The sequence below is a fragment of the Nyctereutes procyonoides genome, unplaced genomic scaffold (assembly GCF_905146905.1).
Source record: "Nyctereutes procyonoides isolate TBG_1078 unplaced genomic scaffold, NYPRO_anot_genome, whole genome shotgun sequence".
NCBI lineage: Eukaryota > Metazoa > Chordata > Mammalia > Carnivora > Canidae > Nyctereutes > Nyctereutes procyonoides.
The window spans coordinates 44,923,364-44,939,899 of record NW_026575140.1 but is presented as its reverse complement, the minus strand read 5'-3'; positions in this window follow the sequence as shown (position 1 = coordinate 44,939,899).

Below are 16,536 nucleotides of genomic sequence, written 5' to 3'. Positions count from 1 at the left end.
ATGGAGCCCAACTCAAATCTATACCTCTTATTAATATAAACACATGTTCCTAATTATTCTTGTTAAATGTATTACAAATGTATAGCTTATTTTCTGCAAAGCCGCTATTAAACTTCAGAATGCTATTTATTTCAAATCTTGCAGCTATCAATTGAAAAAGCTTTTGCACAAGTCCCTAAGGCTGAATATTGGCATCCTTTCCCAGTGGCTTAATAAAATACACAACAGAGAAAATAGGCTTAAATTGAGCTGCTAGTTTAAGATTTGGGACTTCTGCCATCTTCTGACTGAGATTTGACCCAGCTACTTTTTTTTTTTTTCACTTCTAATTGCTTCTATCTATCAAGATGATTCTTCAAAATGAAAAGATTGCTGGACATTTTTCTTCAGCTGAATCTCCAGCTCCTTGATATGGTAAAAGAAAGAAAGGAATAAAATTCTCTGGACTTCTTAAAGTTCCCAATTGTGACTAAAAATAATAATAACAATAGCATGTTAAAATGAGATCCTTTTCATCTATTTTGACTGATGTGGTATATAGCAGATATTAAACTGCAGGTACAGCCTATATAACAGGATTGAGAGAGGGGACAGAGAGATGGAATGATTTGTAAAGAAATTTCTTTGGAAATGGCTTTGTTGTGATACCCTAATCAATTTTCCCAAAAGGACAGGATTTACCTCGGTAACCTTTAGCTTATGAAGGGAGCATGCACTGGCTTCTCTAAGAGCTTTAAATTGTTTTCTAAAGCTGACAACACTAAGGAATGTTGCCTTGACCCTCATGAGAGAAAGATAAAGTGTCTGCAGATTAAAAGTTGCTGCATTGCAATGTGCCAGCATTTCCAGATTGTCAGAGCAAAGGATGAGTTACTGTTCCCTGTGGTCTCAATAGGAGCCAATCAGGAAAGAAGGCCATCCTGGAGCCATGTTAATCCTGTCTAGAGGAGTATCTAGAAAGGTGAAGAACTCCAGTAAGGAGAATCTGCTAGAGAGATAGCTGGAAAACTAGGGGCTAGGGTGGCATGATAGGGTTGGGAGATGAGTCAAAGGCAAAGCATGGCCTTCAACAAGGTTGCTGCCCTGAGAGGCCACAGAAGCCCCCCCAAAAGTGAGTCCACTTGAAATACCAAGCTCTTGAAGCCATCTGGTCAAAGTCAGAAATGAGCAGCTAACTCACAGGGGAGGAAATGAGCAGAGAGCAGCTTCTCTGGGGGCTGGTGGCTCACCAACAAAGGGAAGGCCAATAGTTCAATTAATATATAAGAGGAAATTGATATCTTGGACTAGACTTTTTTTTTAAACATTTTATTTATTTATTCATGAGAGACACAGAGAGAAAGAGAGAGGCAGAGACACAGGCAGAGGGAGAAGAAGGATCCCTGCAAGGAGCCCGATGTGGGACTTGATCCCAGATCCTGGGATCACACCCTGAGCCGAAGGCAGATGCTCAACCGTTGAGCCACTCAGGCGTCCCTGGACTAGACATTTTTAAATTTATGAATCCAAATTGATTTGAAACACAGAGACAGAATTGTCTATTGTGGCCTGACAAAGACAGTTTATCCAGGCAAAGAACAATATTTTCTCTCTGAAAGAAATATTTAAGGGAACAACAGCAGACAATGATAGCTAGCTAACACATATACAGGCCTTCCTACAATGCCAGCCATTCTTCTAAACACTTTACCACTATTCACTCTTGTGATCCTCACCATGATCCCAGGAATCACGCATTATCTTCTTCCTTATTTTACATGTGAGGAGTCTGAAGCATGAAGCACTTAATTTGACAAAAGTCACATGGCTAGTAAGTAGCAGAGCCAGGACCAGATATTTAACAATCTAATTCCAGAGTCCATCAAGCTCCAAAGTTGGAGGTATCCATTAAAAATTATACAGCACAAATATCTGAAACTCTTCATGGATGGATGTGGTAGGAAAAAAACCTCTAGGGAAGCTTGAAGAATAATGGCCAGTCTATCCATCTTTCTAGCACATAGGATGACAGTATTACCAATTGCCTGGCAGCTCTTACTTTCTAGTGATAATTTGGGTAGCAAAGATCATCTTTCCCAAATGAAATTGAAGTTTTTTAAGGATAGAGAAAATGTCGTGATCTTTTTTTTCATAAATATTACATATGTTGGACCATAATAAGCATCTGTGAATAATGACACATGAATTTAAGGGGAAAAAAAGCAATCCTTATTTAAATTATTTTGGATATATACCAAGCATGGATTTGCTGGATCACATGGTAGTTCTGTTTTTAATTTTTTGAGGAACCCCCATACCATTTTTCACAGGAACAGCACCATTTTACATTCCCACCAATAGTGTACAAAGATTTCAATTCTCTACCTCCTTGCCAACACTTACCTTAAAAAAAAAAAAAAAAGCCATCCTAAGGTATAAGAGGATACCTCATTGTGGCTTTGATTTGCATTTCTCTGATGATTAGTGAGTACCTTTACATATGCCTATTGGCCTTTTTTTTTTTTTTTTTTTGATATCTGCACTCCCACATTCACTGCATTATTCACAATAGTCAAGACATGGAAAAAACTAAATGTCCATCAATGGATTAATGGATAAAGAAAATGTTGTGTATATATATAGATATATGGAGATCTTATCCATACATCCAAAGATATGGATGAGGATAATTTTTAATGTATATTATTTATCTATAATTATAAATAATTTATATTATTCAGCCTTAAAAAAAAAAGGAAATCCTGTCATATGGATGAACCTGAAGGACATTATGCTAAGTAAAATAAGCCAGTCAGTCACAGAAAAGCAAATACTGCATGATTCCACTTACATCAGGTATCTCCTATAGTTAACAGGCATCTCCTAATGCCTATAGTTAACAGGCATCTCCTAATGCCTGTAGTTGACAATACTGTATTGTGCATTCAAAAATTTTATTAAAAAGGTAGATCTTACATGTTAAGTGATTTATCACAAAAAAAGAGGGCAGGGGAAGACTGCAGTAGGGATGGTTTGATAGAGATGGGTATGTTTATTACCTTGACTGTGGTGATGGTTACACAGGTATATGCATATGTCCAAACTATCCAGTTGTATACATTAAATGTCTTTTGTATATAAATTAGACCTCAAGAAAGCTTTTAAAAATAATAAAAATTAAAAATTAAGAAAAACAAAAATAAAAGCTGTCCTTTTTCTGTCACCAATTCAAGTTTGTTTCAAGATAGGTTTCTAAGGAAATATAAACATAGGCTAAATCTGATGCTACTGAAATGTGTCTTGCTTTCTCCATGTTTTCTACTGCTACCTGGCAGCTAATATTGGCTGGAGTAAGGAGAGGGAGTCAATAATCACTGAGTATCTATTATATACAAGATGCTTTCATTGTCGGTTATCTTAAAGAATTCTCATGAGAAAGATAATTGAGAGGCAATTGTCATTACCTCCATTTGGCAGCTTTTAATAATAGCTAGCATTTGTTGAGCACATCCCCTATGCTAGGCACTATTTTAATTTCTAAATTAATTCGGTGATTCCTGCAAAAACTTTATTAATTATTATTTATCCCATTTTAAAGATGGGAAAACTGGAACACTAAGAAGTTTAAAAAAAAGCTTCCCCCCCAAATTTTGCCACTAAGTTATGGCAGAGTAAATATTTGAACCCAGGCAGTCTGTAGCAAAACCATTCAAGTGTTTAGCCACTCTACATCCTCAGGGCGAAATGAAATGGGAGTTTGAATACAATGGACTGAATGTTTATATCTCTCCCATTCATATGTTGAAACCCAATGTCCAAAGCGATGTGTTCGGTGGAGGGGCTTCTGGGAGGTGCTTAGGTCATGAGAGTGGAGCCCTCATGAATGAGATTAGTGCTTACAAAAGAAACCCCACAGAGCTTCTCAGCCCCTTCATGTGAGGACACAGCAAAAAGATAGTCGTCATCTTGGAAGCAGGTTTCCACCAGACACTAAACCTGCTGGCACCTTGATCTTGGACTTCTTAGCCTCCAGAACTGTGAGAAATAAATTTCTGTTCTTTATAAGCCACCCAATTTATGAGGTTTTGTTAAAACAGCCCTAATAGACTAAGACACTGAGTAACATATCTAAAAATCAAAGGACAAAGGACAAAGACTAGATTCAAAATCTAGTCCCTTGGACTTGCATGCTTTTCTGAATACTCTCCCTTCCTGATCTAAAGGAGTTACCCTACTCTCCCTCCCCCAAAAGAACATATGGCTTTACCCCTATGTGTACCCTTTGGGACTTCTATTTCAGTATCTTCGGTATTGCAAGAATTCATCTGGTTATCTTTTCCCTGTACATATGTGAGTCACAGATACTACTAGAACTCAATTTTAAAAATCTCTACTGTTCTTAGTTTTAAATACAAGAGAGAGCTTGTTAGTGTTCTGGCAAAGGATATGCAGGAGCAAAATTTCACTTCTAGTTTTCATCGGCATCTGCCTAGCAGACATTTAGAGCTTGAAATTTGACCCCTTCTGCTGATTAGCAGTTATTTCTCTGATTGCCATTTTAGATTGACTTAGTTGTTGGGCACATAGTGTTTCCAGTCTCTCTTTATTGTGTTATTGGCCCAACTTTTTTTTCAAGGCTCAGTTCAAGGTCTGCCTCCCTTGTGAGCAGTCTCAATGATTTTCTCCTTCTCTGAACTTCTATATGGATTTTCTATACCTCTTAGCTGGTGTCTTGTGTATAAGCTACCTTGAATCAAATCTATTGTTTTATACTTGAGGCTTGCCTTAAAGGTATCCTCTTCATCCTCCATGTACCCTTAGCTCTGGGACTAGTCCAGAAGGAATGGATTCTAATACTGGGAAGAGTCGCTAGATAACAGGTTCCCAGAGATAGATAAGACTCTTCCTCACAATGACCAAAGAGAAGAGCTGATATTAAAAATATTTATTAGTGAGAATAGACTCCCAATCAAGCAGAATGGTAACCAGCTGCTAAAACTTATCAGTGTATAAGGACTGAATATTCTCCTTGCCTACAGAGAAATTAGGATAGCTTAGTACTTAGGGATATGAGCTCCCAAATTAGATGAACTGAATTGAATCATGCTGCTGTTTAATTTTAGGAAAACTTTTCTTTGCCTATTTGTACTCCATCTCCCTATCTTTTAAAAAAGAGTGTAACAGTACTTTCTTCATAGGGTTGTTATGAAAATTACATATACTAGAATAGGCAATATATTTAGAATTACGCCAAGCATATAAAAGCTCAGTAAGTATTGATTATTATTGTGAATTTCTCTCAGGCACAGCATCTATGTAGTCTGTGTAGAAGGCAGCAGATACAGATGAAACTCTCAGCAGACTTTCTGTCCATCACTATCTATTGGTTGACCATTGTTGAAGAAAACCCCTACTGGCCAATAAAAGAGGAGCATGCTCCCAGGCAGATGAATGAAGCTGGCAATCTAAGCATAAAAGCATCTCATTCTGAGGTTTCATCCAAATACAACAGATGCTGGGGTTACAGCAACAAGATTTATTCCAGAACCCACCCACTGGTGAGGATGAGACATGTGGCAAAGACTCGCAACACAAGCTCACGAACTGGGTAGGGTGTTGCTCTGCAGCCTGACAGTCACTGGTGTCAATAGTTACACAAGCAGAGGAAACAAGGACCTCACTGAATTCCCTACAAAATTGGGGTGCTCAAGAGGGTAATATTAATAATGATGTTGAAATTATGTATACAATGGAATATTACTCAGCCATTAGAAACGACAAATACCCACCATTTGCTTCAACGTGGATGGAACTGGAGGGTATTATGCTGAGTGAAGTAAGTCAATCGGAGAAGGACAAACAGTGTATGTTCTCACTCATTTGGGGAATATGAATAATAGTGAAGGGGAATATAAGGGAAGGGAGAAGAAATGTGTGGGAGATATCAGAAAGGGACACAGAACATAAAGACTTCTAACTCTGGGAAATGAACTAGGGGTGGTGGAAGGGGAGGAGGGCGGGGGGTGGGGGTGAATGGGTGACGGGCACGGAGGGGGACACTTGACGGGATGAGCACTGGGTGTTATTCTGTATGTTGGTAAATTGAACACCAATAAAAATTAATTATAAAAAAAATAATGATGTTGAAAAAATCATGTAGTCACTTATCCCATTGAAACATTCTTTGAGGACTTAATAAAACTGAGGAACTGTGCATTACAATAGGAATTCAATAGCAAACAAGACAGACATGGGGAATGCCTGGGTAGCTCAGCCGTTGGGCAGCCCAGAGGGAGCCTGCTTCTCCCTCTGCCTATGTCTCTGCCTCTCTCTCTGTGTGTGTCTCTCTTGAATAAATAAATAAAATCGAAAGAGAAAGAGAAGAGAAGAGAAGAAAGAAAGAAAGAAAGAGAAAGAAAGAAAGAAAGAAAGAAAGAAAGACATGGTCTAGCAGATGAATTCCCAGTGAATTCTATTCTATGTTCCAACTTTATCAACCTTAAAAACTTTGTATTGACAACCCAGAAAGGTAAATGTCCTTTACCTTTTTTTTTAAGATTTTATTTATCTATTCATGAGAGGCACAGAGAGAGAGAGAGAGAGAGAGAGAGAGAGAGAGGCAGAGACACAGGCAGAGGGAGAAGCAGGCTCCATGCAGGGAGCCCAATGTGGGACTCAATCCCAGGGCTCCAGGATCATGTCTGGGGCCAAAGGCAGATGCTTAACCACTGAGCCACCAAGCATCCCATGTTTTTTACTTTGATAGGGAGTTTCTAGCTTCCACAGATTTGTTTGGCTGATATCCTAGAAATCAGGGTGAGAAACATTTCAATCATGAACTTCACAGTCTGACCCCAAATCCTTCAATCCAAGGCAGTACCTAATATTCTAACACTTCTAAATTCAAATCATAAGAGAGGCTTTAAAAAAAAAAAAAAATGAAAAAAACTCTCGTTCCTTGAGAATGCTAGTAATGTAGGGCAGATATGATGTGCAAAGTTTCAATAGAAATACCCATCCTAGCACATTTCATTTTTTCTTTAGAAAGATAACTACATACTGAATACTTTCTTTTCTCTGGGGTGAATGCTTAGAAAATCAACATGCTATGCCCCTGGAGAGAAAAGCTTTGTCCTTTTCTTTGGCTTTTCTCTGTTCTTTTTGGTGAAAAATAATGCTTTTTAATAATGTGGTGGAGAAGTAAGCATATAATCTGCTTCTCTAGGTTCTAGTTTTATAAATGGAGCCAGAGGGCTCAGAGACAAAGCAGATGAAGAACCCCAGAGCTTCAGGCCAGCAGTCATTTCAAGAGCCAGCACGGCACCTACCATTTCAATTTCACGAAATTGAATTTGCTCACAGTGATAGATGCTTTGGAAATAGAGAACCCCAGATCCACACTGCTCGACACACATGCGCACACACACATGTGCTTTTGCTCATAGTCCCTTGACTGGTCAGTGGGTGGAAGACTCACACCCAATTGAAAAAAATTTTTCCTCCTCTAGGCTCCTATCAAGTTGATCATCTTTCTCACTCGAAGGAGTAAATGTCATCATTTTCATAGCATTGGGTAGAAAACGGCTTCCCAGCAGGTGCACAATAGCTCAGCTTAAAACACAGCTGGTATTACATTCAAGAAGATGAAACGGAGAAAAAGAGTTCCATCTCCAGCTTTAATCACCGGCTCTCTGCAGCACCCAGGTCAGCAGGCAGCTTACGTTCTAAACTTGCCTTCTCTCCCACTTGAAGGAAAATGGAAGGTGGTAATGAGAAGAGAAGGAGGGCAGCCTGTGGGTGATCAGTGACCCAGCCATTCCCGGACCAACTTTTCCCTTTATTACCTGCCCAACACACATGTGCTTTGTTTTTTCTAATTCTAACTCTGTGAACTTCCCTAGGTTGAGCCCTAGCCACAGATGACCTGAAGGTTTAAAAATCCATTCTAAACAGCCAAGTGGGGACATCTGGGTGGCTCAGTGGTTGAGCGTCTGCTTTTGGCTCAAGTCATGATCCCAGAGTCCTGGGATCGAGTCCCTCATCAGGCTCGCTGCATGGAGCCTGCTTCTCCCTCTGCCTATGTCTCTGCCTCCTTCTCTGTGTGTCTCTCATGAATAAATAAATAAAATCTTTAAAAATAAATAAATAAACAGCCACGTGCCCTGAGCAAAATAGTTGCTCCAGAAACGTTAGATGATGATAAGGAGAGAAAATGAGAAAACCCAAGCTCACAATATCCCAACTGTATTTATATTTGAATATTAAATATCTATTGAGCAATTAGTATAGGACAGGCACTGAATGTCTTCACAAAAGTGAGTGAAAATGGTCAGAGCCTCTGCCCCATGGAGCTTACATTTGAAATGGGAGAGGCAGAAAATAGATAAATGTAATCTTGCAGTAGTGACTAGTGCTAATAAGAAGTTCAAGGTACCATCAAAGGGAACTTGGGAAGAATTTGATCTAGACTGAGAAGCTGGGGGATCATTTCTAAGTAAGGACAGTTGACCTGAAATCTAAGGGGTAAAGAGGAATTACTGGGGGTGAAGGATGGAGGAAAGAAAGATGTGCATTTCCAACAGAAGAAACAGCATGAGCAGATTCTGGAGGAGAGAAGCAGCAGGTGAGAGCTTAGGGAACCAGCACAGCCAGAGTAGAGTGGCTGGACTGCTGGGGGCCACAGAGGACATGTGGGAGGTGATGCTGGAAGGGCTTTTGTATCCTGTGTGAAATATTTGGGCTTCCATCTGAGAAGCAACAGAAAAAGATTGAAAATTGTTTTATGAGGATGAAGGGGGAAACATTTTGCATTTCAGAATACTCTCTCTGGTTGCTGTAGTGAAACAGATCAGAAAGGGCCAAGTTTTTGAAGGAGGCCAAGCAAAATGGATAGTGGCTTGAGCAAGTGCTGGCAGTAGAGATGGAGAAAACTAATAGTGCTTATACATATTTAAGAAGTAATTAGTGTATTATTTTGGTTATTCACAATTCAAATCATCATTTTTACTCATCCAATAAACAAATATGTCTTAAATGCCTGCATGCACTAGACTGTGGAAGTATAATAAATAAAGATACAGTTATAATTGGAAAACATGGCAAGGGTTGATTTAGCAGAGCAGTCAAGAGGCTGGGCTTTGGGGTCCAATGGACTGGTTTGAATTCTCACCATGCTTCTAAGCAAGTGGTGAGAAAGACTCTGAGCCATATTTTTTCTGAGCCACTTTTATAAATGAACATAAATGGCGCCTACCTTATAGGATCATCTTGAAAATAAAATGAGATGATGCATGTCAAACTAGTAAGATAATTGCATTTAGAAATTTTTTATAAGTGTCAGCTATTTTCCTGGTTCATCAAACAACTGAAATATCAAAGATACATCAAAGTTGGCTTATTTGCAAATGCAACTCTGATTTAAAGGATACATGGTTATCAGGTGGGTACTTGGAGAATCCTTTCTACTTAGAGACATGAATTCACCACAAGGTAGTGGCCTGTCATAGAAGTTGTACTCTACTTAACACATTCTGTCCTGGATGTGGAAACTGGTATAGAAGATATTTGCAACACAACCTATGTTACATAAATATCTCCTTTCAATCCTCTATGAACAGTATCCTCAAGACCAAGCCATGTCTGTTATGACTGAAATAATATTATGATTGTTCCACTTAAAAGATAGCGATAGGCTAATACACAAGCTAAGTCAGTACATGAATTTGACCTGAAAAACCTTGCTCTTATAATCTTCCTTATCATAAGTAAAAACCTCATAGTCATAATCAGCATTTTTAGGTATGATTACTAATGAGCAACTCTATTATGGATCCTGATGTAGCAAGAAGTAGAATAACATTAATGACCAGCTGGCTGAAGTCAGATTTGCTCTATGTTTTGAGGAAGAAATCACTGAAGAAAATAAAACTACCTTGGAAATTTACCCCCCACCAACTTTTCTTCCATTCAGACGTTTTCGAGGCACTCATGAATATTAAATTATTAAACTTCAGGATAAATAATACTAATTTTAAAAGCAGTTTGAAATCCTTGGAGCAGTGCAACTGCCTACATTTGTTGTGAGAATAGTTATCAAAGAAGGCCTTTGAAGTTTAAAAAATAACTCTTTAGTCAGAAACAAAAGCAAAAATAAACTATTGGGACTACACCAAAAGAAAAAGCTTTTGCACAGCAAAGAAAAACACCATCAAGCAAGAAAGGCAACCTAACTGATAGGAGAAAATATTTGCAAATGATATATCTGATAAGGGATTAATATCCAAAATATGTAAGGAATTTCTACAACTCAACACCAAAATAATAATAATAATCATCATCATCATCATCATCATCATCATCATCTGATTTAAAAATGGGCAAAAGCCCTGAATAGACATTTTTCCAAAGAAGTCATACAAAGGGCCAACAGATGCATGAAAAAATCTCAACATCATTCATCATAAGGGAAATGCAAATCAAAACCACAACATCACCTCACACTTGTCAGAATGGCTAAAATCAAACACATAAGAAATATAAAGGATTGATAAAAATATGGAGAAAAGGAACCTTTGTGCACTATTGATGGGAATGTAAATTGGTGCAGAAACTGTGGAAAACAGTATGGAGTTTCCTCAAAAAGTAAAAAAGAATTACCCTATGATCCAGTAATTCCTCTAATGGGTATCACCCTAAGAAAACAAAAACACTAATTTAAAAAGGTATGTGCACCCTTATGTCTACTGCAGAATTATTTATAATAGCCAAGATATGGAAACAACCTAAGTGCCCATCCATGGATAAGTGGATAAAGAAGATGTGGTATATATATCTACAATGGAATATTACTCAGCCATAAAAATGAATGAGATCTTGCCATTTGCAACAACATGGATGAATCTAGAGGGTATACTGCTAAGTGAAATAAGGCAGAGAAAGACAAATATCATATGATTTCACTCATATGTGGAATTTAAGAAATAAAAGAACAAAGAAAAAAAGAAACAAACAAAAAGACTCTTAAATGTCAAACTGGAGGTTCCCAGAAGGGCGGACTGGAAATGGGTGAAATTGATAAAGCCAATGAAGAGTACACTTTTACCACGATGGCACTGAGTAGTGTACAGAATCACTATATCGTTATTTGAAACAAAACAAAACAAAAACCTCTTCAGCCAATAAAATCCACATAGGAAAAAGTCTCCCAAAGGGAACATTTATTATGTAAATTCCATATTATGTAACAGTTTCATCTTCTTTTCACTTATTTTAATGACTGATTTTGGAGTAAATATGATATGAAATGGTATCTCAGAAACAGATTGCAAATGTTAACATTGATCCTATAGGAGATAAGGGCTCTACTCACAAAGGCACACTTGTGACCACCATCCAGGAATGAATGAAGTCAGTGGCTTTCAAACTGCTCTCAGATCCTAACATTTCTCCAGAGGTGTCTCAGGGCTGTAGCAGGGCTAGAGGAGGCCAGGAGTTCCCCAGATGATTATACTAAGCTCTGCTTCCATGCCCAGCTGCATCTATTTTACATGTTAGCCTTCGGTACAAAATTTCACTTGTTTAAAAAGAAAAAAAAAAAAGGCTTGCTGCATTTTAAAAAAAAAAAAATTAAAGTCCCTGAACTAGCATTTCTGCCAAACAGAGGAGAGTGGGGTGTTATTTGCATGGCCCCAGGGCCTTGACATAACATTTTTTTCCTCTTGACAACCATTCCTTGTTCTTCCCATTATTCCTTTTTGTTTCTTCACCTTCTTTTTCCTTTCTCCGTCTTTCTCTCCCCTTCCTCCCACTGTTTCTCTATCAGAATAAACATTTGGTTCAGTATTTAATACCACTGGTAAGCCTCTTTGGTGATTTTATATATTCCATAAGTATTTACTTCTGAAGATGTTTGGTGCTGCGGACGGACTTAGCTGCTGGGGTCCTCAAGAGGCTCATGGTGCAGGAGAGCATGGAGTTCCAGAAGCAAACCAAGAGTGCTATAGGTTGTGGTAAGTGACACACGCAAGCAGGTGGCAGGTTAGCAGAGAAGTTTACAGCATGGGTTCTAGAATTGGACTGCTTAGGCTCATAACGTTCTTACTGAACTATTGGCTAGCTGTGTAATCTTGGCAAGTTGTTTGATCTCTGAGCTTCAGTTTAGGAAGGAAGGGGGAACAGGCCTCAAATGGCGTCACTTGTACTAAGCCCATATCACCAAACTGAGGCTTTATACTTAAATTACACTTTCAACCTTTCCCAGGAGTGGAATCTTATACCAGTCAATTTTTAATTCCTTGGTCTGCATGAGATGAGGTCATCTGTCTGACAGACCCCTGCTGTACTCCAAAGGAAGGTGACCTACCTGAAACACTTTGCTGGTAACTCTGTCCCACCTTCTTCTGCCTATAAAGGTTTCTCATTTTGTAGGGCTCTTCAAAGCTCCTTTATATATATGCTACATGGATCACTGAATAAAGCCAATAAGATCTTTAAAATTTACTCAGCTGAATTTTGTTTTTTTCACAATTGCATTATCCAAAAAGTAGAGATAGTGTCTTCTACTTCATTTGGCTGTGGTGAAAATTAAGCGAGTCAATACACACAAAAAGTTTTAAAAAGTGCTTGTTAGCCTGTGGTAAGTGCTAAATGTGTATTCTTGTGTTTTAAGGCCAAGACATTTTAAATGCGGAAGGACTTGGGCAGAGCAAAGAATTTGGGGATCAGTGATATTTAAGCTAAGTTTTAAATAATTACAAAATATTGCAAAATGGAGCAAGCAAGCCTAGTTAAGAGAGTCCCTTTTACAAAAGGGCTGGGAAGCCATTAAGGCAGGAGCAATTTCTGAACTTTTTGCCAACTGCAACCCCTCAGCCTGGACTTAACTGCCTTGTTGCCATGACACCTGGCACTCCCATTCTTCACTTTAAACGGAGCCAAAACACAAATGGAGGCTACACTTGCAATGACATAGCATAATATATAGGCTTCCTAGTCACTATGTTGCACAGCTGAAACTCATGCAACATTGTGTGCCAACTATACTTTTGATTTTTTTTAATGGAGCCAACTCTATTTGACAAGTTTTAAACCCTCATTTGCTTCTTAACCCAGCAAATCCCAGTTAATCTTGCCTCAATCCCTGTTTTGCATGGAGGACACAAGTGTGAACCACTCTCATGACCTTGCACATTCATACCTCAGCTCCCTCTTTTGTCTTCCTAGGAAGACAATTCAGGTTTCTACCCAAATCTGTGTCTCCCAAATTGCAAATTTAATTGCCCAAATAAATGACTGTTTGCTTGAATTTTCAGTAAATTCCTTCTTGGTCAATCTAATGAACAGAAAATTCTCTTCAATAGACAAAGAGAAGGAAAGTGATATTCTGAGAAGTAGGACCAGCATTCTGAGTCTCTAAAGGGAAAGAAAGCATCATTCATTTTGTGCTGGTAGTGACAGTAATAGCTCATCCTGAAACTTATAAAACACAGACAAGTACAAAGAAATAAAACTAAAATTTTTCTTTAATTCCATCATCCAGAAATAATCACTAAATAAGTTGCCTGTTTCCTTCTAGACTCTATAAAGTTCAGTCCATAACAAATCAAAGTGCCTTACTGGTTTTCCTGATTAGAAATTCACTATAAACATTTCTCCATATCATTATTCTTCTATAATACATTAATAATGTATTATTATTACATTAATTCTATAATTAATTAATAATGACTACATAACATTCCATTTCAAATTACAAATAGCATGCTTGTTCATCCATCTTTAGCACATTTTAATTATTTCCTTTGAAAAATTTCCCAGAATTGGAATCACTAATTAAGAAGTATGCCCATTGTAAGGTCTTTGGTATGTATGTTTGGTCAAGATACCCTTGGGAAAGATTAAGTTATAAATAGGAAACTTGCCAAGTGTCCCATTTGGTTATGATAACACAGGCACTTGCTGGAGGATATGCATCTATCCAAGAGTAAGGAAATTTTATGGGTGAGGTCTGAATGCATACCTAACTGGGGACACAGCAATGAATCCCATGTCCAGAAGAAAACAAGATAAAAGCCAGGAGGCAAAGCAAATGACACAAATGTGGCATTTCTGCACATAGATTTTTATAAAAAGATATTCCTTCTATTTAGTAAATTAATTTCCCTTCCTCCAGCCTATTCCTATTAATAAGTGCATAATACTGTCTACCTCATTTCTATCCATTTCTCACTTCTGTGGGGACTGTACATACAAGACTGCATTTCCACCGTTGCTGTCAGGTGGGTCTCGGAAATAGATCAGTTTAGCTTTTTCAATAAAGAACACTGTGGTAGCACAAGGTGAATATTCAGTGAAGACCACACTGAACATTGGAGAAAAAGGAAGATCTAATTTTGTTAAGAACCTACTATGGGCCTGCGATTTGCCTATATAAATCAGTTAATCCCTCAGTTACTATCTAGATCATTATCATGGTTTTATAAAAAAGATTAAGTGATTTATATGTTCTTGCTGCAAATGACAGAGCAGACTTCCTCCCCCACTCTGCTGGACTTCAAGGCCCATCCTGTTTCCCTTGCTTCCAAGACATGGAGATACCCCAAATGTGGATGCCACATAAGCTTCTTCTAGCACATTCTTCAGGGAAATGCAGTCTTTTTCCATTGTTCCTTAGGATAATTAGGCAGCCTGAATTGATGGGCTGAACACTTGGATTAAAAAACAAAGTGCTGAGGATGGGGGTGGGGGTTGGTGCCTTGGGAAATCCAGAGGGCAATAGCAATAAGAAGCCTGGCACAGACTAGAGGTTTGCTCACTATTTATTTGTTAAATGAGACATTAAAAAGTAAGGTTGGGGGCGCCTGGGTGGCTCCATGGGTTAAGCAATCCCACTCTTCATCTTGGTTCAGGTCATGATCTCAAAGCTGTGAGATTAGAGCCTGAGGTCTGGCTCCTTGCTTAGCAGGGAAGTCTGCTTGAGATTCTCTCTGTCTCTCTCCCTGGAACCCTGGAACCCTCTCTCCCCACTCACCTGCACTCTCTCTCTCTCTCTCTTAAATAAATAAATCTTTTCTTTTCTTTCTTTCTTTCTTTCTTTCTTTCTTTCTTTCTTTCTTTCTTTTTTTTTTTTTTTTTTTAAGTACAGACTGTTTCTGATGCTGTTTTACTCCTTTCTTTCTCTATGCTACCACCAAGTAGGCACTCACTGGAGTGACAAATGATATCACTTTGGGATGGAATTCAGGTTCTGGTTTCAAGGCTCCTTTGCTGGAGTCCTGAACGAATTTCAGATCAGCCTTAGCTGATACAGCTCATTTGCATTAGAAACCCAGAGCTGCTTGGGACACCTGGGTGGCTCAGCGGTTGAGCATCCGCCTTCTGCTCAGGGTGTGATCCTGGGATCTAGGATCGAGTCCCACGTTGGGCTCCTTGCAGGGAGCCTGCTTCTCCCTCTGCCTATTTCTCTGCCTCTCTCTGTGTGTGTCTCTCATATATGAATAAATAAAATCTTAAATAAAAAAAAAACCCCAGAGCTGAATGGACTTCTTTGAGGGGGTGGTGGAGAGTGAGGTGGATGACAAAAATAGGAGGTGTGAGGAGATTTTCTTCCTAGCTCTACTCCTAGGAAGGGGAAGAGCCTACCACACCAGGCTGCCTTCAGTGGCTGTGGGGCTGCACTGAACACAGCAGTTTATACATATATATGTATATGTATATATATTTTTTACTCTTGATGGGGGCACATTGTGAAGCCACACACACAAGTTGTGTCTCATCTCACTGGCAGCTTTATTCAATCATAAAGCAAGGTTAAGGTAATTGTAAAACAGTTTTAGGATTCCAAATTCAATGATATCTCACATATATACGTTCAGCTTGGCTTCTTACACGTCACACAAAGCAAAGCACCAGGCAAAGTCACACAACAGACAAGATTCAACAAGAAATTAATGAACCAAACCTGAAGTCAGTTACTATGTTTAAGCAGTGGAGGATCTCTGTGATGCTCAGGGATCCATCGAGCAGAGTTGGCTTTTTGATGCTGTCAGATGTGAAAGGGTGATTGTCTGGGGAATCTGACAGTTTGCTGCAAAAAAATCCTCTCTTTTTAAAGGAGTTTAATCAGTCTTGGGCCTTTGCATCCTCCTCTGGTTCTGCTGATTGTCAGTTTGGGTGTCATCAACCTGTGCTGGTTTCAGAGGTACCCAGTCTTAGCGGCACTGCCCCTGGCTGCTTCTATCACTGCTTGACATGAGTGACTCCAACTTGCTCTCTACGGTCTTCAGGCCTTGGACATTTTCATAAGCTCTGGTCAAGCTGGTTCTAGAGCTTTTGACTTCGGGCTGTCCTAAAACATTTGGTATCTTTTTATAAATTGGACAAAGTTACCCTCTTTTAGACAAATAAATTTATTTTATTATTTTTTTATTTTTAAGTAGACAAATAAATTTCAAAAATGTTCACCCTTCCTATGTTAAATTTAGGACCTTTGTACTTCCAGCCAGGAGTAAGCAGGTGGTAGGAGGCAGATGGAGGCACTTTAGAGCTAAGGAGCTGCCT